General features: G+C 45.6%; 1 pseudogene; it reads left to right on the top strand.

Annotated features, from left to right (window-relative positions):
• The first annotated feature begins 684 nt into the window (after positions 1–684).
• LOC131413373 (butyrophilin subfamily 3 member A3-like) lies at positions 685–7,113 on the top strand (annotated as a pseudogene).
• The last annotated feature ends 1,414 nt before the right edge of the window (positions 7,114–8,527 follow it).

Raw genomic sequence — 8,527 nt, 5'->3', positions numbered from 1 at the left:
CCTAGCTACTTAATCATCAATGGCCAACTTTTTGCTGGTTTCAGTAGAGCCAAGGATTCCCTGATGGATTAGGGTTAATGCATGTACATTTCACATTACATATTTTTGTGGGTGATTTTCCAAGTTGGAACTCAAAGGTAAAGAGACTCCCAAGCAGACATTTTGGCAGAAGAGGATTTTGAGTCACCACACTAGTGACTGTGTGTTTCACCAAATCAGCCCTGGAGAGGTTTGACGTGAAATTTGACATCTTCCAAGTCATAGTTTCTGCCTGACTCTTTCTGGTCTCTCTGCAGCACACATGAAAATGGAAAGTTCCCTAGACTTCCCTCTGCTCATCCTCCTTGTCTGCCTTGTTTTGGTCCAGTTGCTTACCCCTTGTACAAGTAGGGAACATTCTGATTTTGTGCATCGGAACGAGACAACTACCTATGAGTGTCCAGTCAGAACCTCTGACAACTTCTCATACCTGGAAGTCCCATCCCAAACTGAAGGTGCACATGCCCTTAAGACAACCTGTACTTCTGTTAAGATTGTGTTCCTCTTTAGGTTTTTCATACCTCACCCTCCCTGGCTGAGACTCCTCCCTTACCCTCATGGCCCCAACTCCCTCTCATGGAGCTTCTCCTTTTACTGACCAGCTCACTTTGCTGTGATAGGACACCCTGGGCCCACATCTAGGCCATGGTGAGTGAAGATGCTGATCTGCCCTGCCCTCTGTCCCCAAATATGAGCGCAGAGACCGTGGAGCTGATACTGGTGAGATCCAGCCTTAGTGAGGTAGTATTGGAGCATGCAAATGGGTAGGAAGTAGAAGACCAACAGACGGAAGAGTATCCAGAGAGAACTTCGATTTTAAGCGATGATGTCACTGAAGGGAAGGCCACTCTCTGAATTTACATCAGAGCCTCTGACAGCAGAAACTACCTGTGTTATTTCCAAGATGTCAACTTCTCTGAAAAGCCATGGTGGAAGTGAAGGTTGCAGGTGAGGCTACAGGTTTTGTTCTGAGCTCATTCATCTGTGGGACCTGGTGGTCAGATGAAGCATTCATGCTCCCAATCCCCCTCAGAGCATCCTGGCTTGTCACTAGGAACGGCCTCCACTGCCTTCCCTCTTCGTTTCTATGAAGCCCTTGGGAAAGATACAGGTTTTTCTCCAGGAAGAATACTTCTTATGCCCTATAATATCAAGTATGAATTCCCTCATAGTGGCCTCCAGGTTCTAAGCAGGGTAGTGCAAGGTCAGGGATAGGAAGGAGAAGAAAATATCTCCTCAGTGATGGCACACAGTCGTTTCGGTTCAGTTGTGTTCCAGATAGATTCTCTAGCCCCTCCAGGAGCACGCTACTATGGGCCCTGGGATGCTGACTTGTACTTCGACATCTGTGCTACCAATATTCTCCCACCAAAGGCCCCCAGGAACACACCTGGAGTTGACCAAGTTGCAGGTAGGACTTGTTGCGGGGAGGGAGAGTGCATGTCATCTGGGAACTGTGGAGTTTCTCAGTAAGAGGGTGTTAGAGAAGACTTGGCATAGATTTTGGGCTTGTGTTAGATGAGTTGGGGAAGGGTTTATGGAAATGGGGCTTTGCTCTGGATTGGATGCTGTTCGGAAGGTGGAGGGTATGATTCTGTAGGTAGATGTCTTAATAAATCCTATCTAGGAGGAAGACTAGAGTGAGGCTAAAGTTGTAAATGGGAAAGGAGCAGCAGTTACTCGTAGCCAGGATAGGGAAAAGTTTGGTCACAACTGTGGTTTGGACAGTGTTCGTGTTTTTCTCTTTATTCAAACACAATTGTTGAGTGGTGGTGTTTTTGTCCTGACCCATCATAATGACAAAGTGCCCTTGATGGATATTGATGTTGCATGAAATTAGTTTTATTCAACAGGAGAACACCAAGTGAGGTCAATGTCAGACGTCAAGAGTTGTATTTCTCTTTCTCAGGGCACTCTCTTGCTCTGTGGCTTCTGCATGGGTTTGGTCAATAAGGAACCATAGCAGAAGATGGAAGGAGGGAGAGAGGAGAGAGAAGAGTATGTACTCATCCCCCTTGCTTTCCCCCTGCAAGACCACCTCTAGCTGGCTGCTTTCCCTTCCTGAAGATCACAGCTCCTCTCAAGAAAACCCTTTCTACATGACTCTTCTGTTAGGTGTTAAAAACAGCTTCCATTCTGCCTCCCTTTGAGTTTAGAGGTGGTTGATAACAACTTCACTGTTCCTGGCCCCAGGGTATTGCTCTGTCCCATGTAGACTTTCCCTCACCATGACCATGCTTTTGTAAACAGCTCATTAATGAAATCACCCTTCAATTATCTAATGTGAGTGTGCCATTCAATTCCTGTTGAGACCCTGACCGATACAGGAGGCTCCAAAGAATTCAGGCTCATTTATCCTTCCATCATGCTGGCTCTGATCTTCATATTGAAACGAAGGCTTATGAGGATGAAGGGATACATCTGGAGTGGTGTCAACGGACTAGTATCACTGGTCCCAAATACAGTGGAGAATTGCCAAGGGAGAGGACATGACAAATGTGCCAGCATCTTTGGTTGCAGATGGAGATGGCCTATATGCAGTCGCAGCATCTGTGATTGTGAAAGGCAGCTCTGTGGAAGGGGTGTCCTGTATCATCAGAAATCCCCTCCTCAGCCAGGAAAAGACCACCAGGGTTTCCATTGCAAGTCAGTACCTGCTTAGCCTCAAGTATACAGTGCTGAGCTGTGGCCGTTGAAAGAAGGAGGATGTGTGATTCTCTGTTGCTGACTCGGGTCTTTGCAGTGAATATAAGCCACAGAGCAGGGATCCAGAGTCTCTTTCTTACTCCAGGGATGTTTCTTTTCCCCATAAAGATGTTTATGTCACAAGTATTTACTGTGTATTTCCTGTATACCAGAAATTGTAACAGGCAATGGGAAATGGGGGAAATGGTAAAGATCAGACCCTTAAGCAAAGATAAATGACAAAATGGGAAAAAATATGTACAACTTATATCATAACATATCACATGTGAGAAGCAGACATATCAAGACAAGTAATAGTATTATGTTATAGTAAGAGTTTACGGAAGTCTTAACTAAACTTTGCTGAGACTCTAGAAGGAAAGGGACCATTTAATGTCCTGAGATCAACTCTGTGCCAATCTTCCTGGGTGTGAGAGGCTAAAGCTCCCTTCCATTGTAGACTCCTTGCAGAGGGCCCAGCCCTGGATTTTGGCTTTGTCGGGAACCCTGCCTGTCTAGTTGCTTGCAGTGATGGGTTACTTCCTGTGGCAACAGCAGAAGGGGAAAGAGAGAGAGCAAGTAGAAAAGGGTCTGCAACGAAGGGCAAGAGATATCTCACCAGGAAGGGAAGCTAAGGCCCTGGCTTAGGTGAGGTTACCTGATGACCTCACCCCCTCCCCACCCTTGCATCCACCTCTGCACTGGGTCATATGTAAGGTTTATTTTCCAAAGATCCTCCCCATTCCATCCCCATAACAGTAATTTTTGTTTCCCGCTTATTTTTCAATGAAGCTCCAGCGTGAACTCAGTAAGTCCTATTTCCCCCGAGACCCATATATGTCTCCCTATCGCTGCTTTAAGCATCTTAATGCCTCTTCACGTTTCTTCCATGGCAGAGTGGAGAAAGATCCAGTACGTGGCTCATGAGTGGCTCTTTCATTTTCTCTGAATTCGTATCAAAGACTCTCTGCTGGGATATTTCCCAGCCTCTTTCCTCAGCCTTACTCTGCCCAGGGCTGAGAAATGTCCAGGATCCCTTTATGGAGGGAAAGAAATAAGGGTGGCTGATTGTGGGGAAGCATGGGGAAGTGGAGAAAAGGGCCTCAGTCTCTCTCATCTAGAGCCCCACAGAATCTCCAGCCCAGCAAGGCACCAGGGAATATCCAGGGGTCATTTGAAAGGAAAGGAGGAGGAAGGGGATGGAACTCTCTAGATGAATTGTCTTCTCTATGCTGGGAACCTCACTAGTAGCTTTACATAGTCTGTAGTCTGCTGAGAGGAAAAAAAAGAATGTAAGATTTAAAATAATGAGAAAATCAGAGAAGAAGGAAAGAGAAAACTGTCTCTTAAGAAAAGGAATGGCTACAGTGGCTCAGCTCTCATACGTTTATGAGAACTCCTTTTAAAAAAATAGTATCTGAAATTTCCTTATTAAGTTGCCCAGTTCTTTTCCGAAGTAGACAGGACATAATACAGCTTGAGACACGTGGATTCTAGTGCACATACACAGACACGTGTACACACAGTGACACCTATGCCCAGGTGTGGGAATGTAGATACATACAAAATAGATCAGCCGGATCTCAGCTGCGAAAGCACTTACATGGTGCCTGCGGTATCATCAGCATGCAGTTGATGTTCTCAGATTTGATAAGGAGGAGAGAATTGAACAGGCAGAGAGAGAAGGTTGGAGGGGTGGGGGTCAAAAAGAAAGATTAGATGTGTGCAAAGGAAGAGAAAGGAAACAACTCAGAAATGACATAGTTCAGGTGACATCACTACCTTTCTTCCATTGTAGGTAGAAAGAAGTCTCAGGCCTATGCTGGTGAGTGATCCTGATGTTCTCTGAGTTTCCTGGCCCCTGTGTACTAAGCATTTAAACCATTTCTCTGCTGTGTGACCCATTGGCATTCCCAGTAGGAATAATCACATCTAGTCCAGAGGCTCATTTTCTGTGGGGGACACCACCACTGATTTTCTGGAGCATCAGAGAGGACCTTCCAGATACAGCATCTAGGCATTTTCAGCCACCCCTCACCCTGCTGGCACACATTCCCACACCCTAGAAAAGCCTGGTCATGTTGCCTGCAGCTCGAGCATGACAGAGGGAAGGAAGTACACCATTTCTGAGAGATAGTATGGCTGATCCAGCAGAGCTGTAGAGGAAGGAAACTGAACATTGGAAGACACTGAAGAAAGGGAAAGAGAAAAGGCTTAGTGAGGAGAACTGGTGAGGGGAAATAATGCCCTTTGCGTATTCATGTCTCTTGCCTTTCAGAATGGAAGATGATCATCTTCCAAGCTGGTGAGTGAATCACTGTATGTTCCCTAGGATAACAACCTGAGGGATCATATTCCCTTTTCTTATCTAAATCTTTAGATTCTGAAAAGAGAAGTCCCCATGACTAGGAGAGTTCTGGGTGGGTGACTTGAGGTCTTGGTCTCAAAGGTGTGCCCATCTCCAGGGCCTTCCTGCTGAGAGCCCAGAGAACCAGGGAGAATGGCTCTCCTGGGCTTCCACAGATCTTCATGGGAAAGAAGAGGCATAAAGGGTAGAGCTGAGGGAAAGGAGAGGCAGAGTAAACAAATACTGCAGGGAGAGTGAGGATGTGGAATGACCAAGGAGAGAAAATAATGAGCAAAGGTCTTGGCTTTTCCCAAGCTTCCTATGCCACCTCCTGCTGCTGTGTGTCCCCAAGTTACTTAATGTTTTTGAAAATTAGTCTCCTAATTTTTAAATGATGATCATAATCCCTATTATGTGAGGGTTGAGGTAAACTCTAAATGAGGTAACGAAGGTGTATTGGTCAAAAAAGCAACAAGAAAGAGATGAAATGTTCAAACTGGGTGATTGAAGAAGGTTTCTAAAAGGAACAATTTACAAAGGTGAGAGTGGGGTTAAGGAAAACCAACAAGGGAATGTGAGGTGCCCCAGGGCTCACAGTAATGGAAAGCTGTCACCACCCCTAGACTTGAAGGAATAGGGAGAGGTAGCAGTTACTGGATCCCAGAGGAAGCTGTAGCTCAAGGACACGGCTGCTTGAGAGGAGTTGTGCATTTGATAGAGCATCACCATCTGATAAGGACAGGGAGGAAGTGGGGGAAAAAAATGTTGTGCGTCTCTTTTCTTTCTCTTTCCAATCTTCAGCTAGTACCTCTCATTGGCCAAACCCAACAGGTAACCAGATTCAAGGGAGCCCAGTGATGCTGTCCATAGAGGATAGATTCCTGAGGTCTGGGAGAGGGTAGAGAAAGGTGGAAAGTGGATCTGGGAGTGCAGAAAGCCCCTAATATGGCCTCTACCACAGAAAAGGCATGGAGCTATTATAATGTCAGGCACTTCCTCCATGCCCAGCCTTGGCTATATATAAAACATGTGTTGTCTTTTTCTACCCTCAAGATTAGTATTTTTATCCCCATTTTCCAGATAAGCAAATTAAGGCTCAAAGATATTATATAGCTTGGTAACATTGAAAAAGAGACTGCAGAAAAGGAAAAATATTCAGCTCAGGAGTGGTAGACCAAGGATTGAAAGGTAAATCCATGTGACTATAAAGAAGAGTAGAGTAATTTTGGGGAGGGAAGTAGGAAAAAGATGGAAGGAAGGAGAAAACTCAGATGTCTGGTGAGGCAGACCCTGACCCTCATCACTCTACTTCACTAAACACAAGACTCCTGGGTCTTTCTTTTGGTATTGTTGAGAGGGTCACCTCCAGGGCAGGCTGGGGACACCAGGCTCTGGACTTGGACCTCCTCAGCCAGACCCAAGTCTTGTAGGCTGAGGCTCTGAGGTCTAAGAAAAATTGCTGACCCCACATCCCATCCCCACACTCTCTGCAGCGGATGTGATTCTGGATCCGAACACAGCAAACCCCATCCTCCTTCTTTCTGACAACCAGAGGAGCTGTGGTGGACAGATGAACGAGGTAATATGCCAGCCAGCCTTAAGAAGTTTGTTTGCCATTACAGGATACTTAGTTGCAAAAGCTGCACTTCAGGGAGACATTTCTGGGAAGTGGAGGTAGGGGACAGGAAAGAGTGGTATATCGGGATGTGTAAGGAGAATGTGGAGATGAAAAAAAGTGTTTCTATAGCACCCAAGAATGGATTCTGGACTATGGGGCTGTCTGATGGGAAGGACTATCTGGCACTCACTGAACCCTGGACCAATCTAACAATTTCCAACCCTCCTCAAAGAGTAGAGGTTTTCCTGGAGTATAAGACTATTCAGTTCTCATTCTACAATGCCATGATGGATCTCATATCTACACCTTCCCACAAACCTCCTTCGCCAGGCCTCTGTGGCCTGTTTTCAGAATTAAGACATGGGGGTCCACTGCCTTGACTGTTTGCCCAGTGCTCACCGGAGTGCAGTTTCCTTGTTCCTGACCTAGTGTCTGACCTTTTCTTGGAGACTCCAGTAACCCTAGGCTCTGCTGATGGGAATGGGGACCTTCAGGCTGAAGTAACATCCTTGCTTCTCCCTGTGCAGCCTGGAGCTGAGGGCCTCCTCCTTCACAGCAACATGTCACAACAATAAAACACTAAATGCCCACCCTGTGTGAATCACTTCACTGATATTAATTCCATTATTCCATATGACAGTTGCTTTTGGTACCATTTTATTATCTTCTTTCTACAGAAAAGGAAACAAGGGTGCAGAAAAGTGAATTAACTTTATAAAGGTGATTCAGCAAGTGAATAACAGATGGGATTTGAACAACAATAACTAACATGTATAGATAACTTAGAATGTACTGTGCTAAATGCTTTAAGTGAAATTCACTCATTTAATCCTCACAACTGTATGAGATAGTCTCATTTTGAGAATGTGGAAACTGAGGCAGAGCCAATTTAAGTAACTTATATAATTCATACAGAAAGTTGTGCTGCTGGGAGAGGTTTGGCCCCTGTCCCACCCTCACCCCCTGGCCTGTTGTTTTTTTCCAACCCCATTGCCCCTGTGGGGAAGGGACCATGTGCAGCCTAAGGTACCCTTCCCAGGGGACCCCAGGGTAAGGATCACTGTAGGTGACTATGGAGGCCACACCCTGTTTGGTTCCTTCAAGGTCGTCTGTCAGAGCCACAGGTCCAACACTTCATTGGATTAAGTTTACAGGGTGACGTGGTCCAGAGAATGAATTCACAGGGACCGCATCACACAGGATATGAAGGGCCCAGAGGCCAAATTCTTTTTTTTGTGTGTGAGGAAGATCAGCCCTGAGCTAATATCTGTGCCAATCTTCCCCTATTTTATGTGTGGGACACTCCCACAGCATAGCTTGATGAACAGTGTGTAGGTCCGTGCCCAGGATCCAAACCCGGGAACCCCAGGCTGCCAAAGCAGAGCATGTGAACTTAACCACCATGCCATCAGGCCAGCCCCTAGAGGCCAAACTCTACACTAATAATGGGCACATGTGCACCCACTGTGTCAAGGTGATGCGTGATCATGGAGCCACAACCAATCCTCCTACTTTGAAAGTCTATAGGAAGCCTAATTTAACACCTAAAGATTGTCTGTGGAATAAGAATTTGGGAGGAAGGAAGCTAGATAACTTTAGTGGTAGTTTTATCACACTGTAGAATCCATCTCCAGGAAAGGGATATTTCCACCCCTGATCATTCATTGATGTTAAGGGATGCTCCTTTCAACTGGTGGATACTGGGGAAAGACTACTCTTCATTATCATCACCATTATTGTTCACTGCTATATCCGCTCTATCCAGAATGTGTTTGTCAAGCTACAATTGTTAAATAAATTTGTTAATAACCTTCACTCTTCAACTGAGCTATTTCTAG

The sequence above is a fragment of the Diceros bicornis genome, chromosome 14 (genome assembly GCF_020826845.1).
Source record: "Diceros bicornis minor isolate mBicDic1 chromosome 14, mDicBic1.mat.cur, whole genome shotgun sequence".
NCBI lineage: Eukaryota > Metazoa > Chordata > Mammalia > Perissodactyla > Rhinocerotidae > Diceros > Diceros bicornis.
The sequence above is the reverse complement of the archived record's forward strand: the minus strand, read 5'-3'. Positions and strand labels throughout refer to the sequence as shown.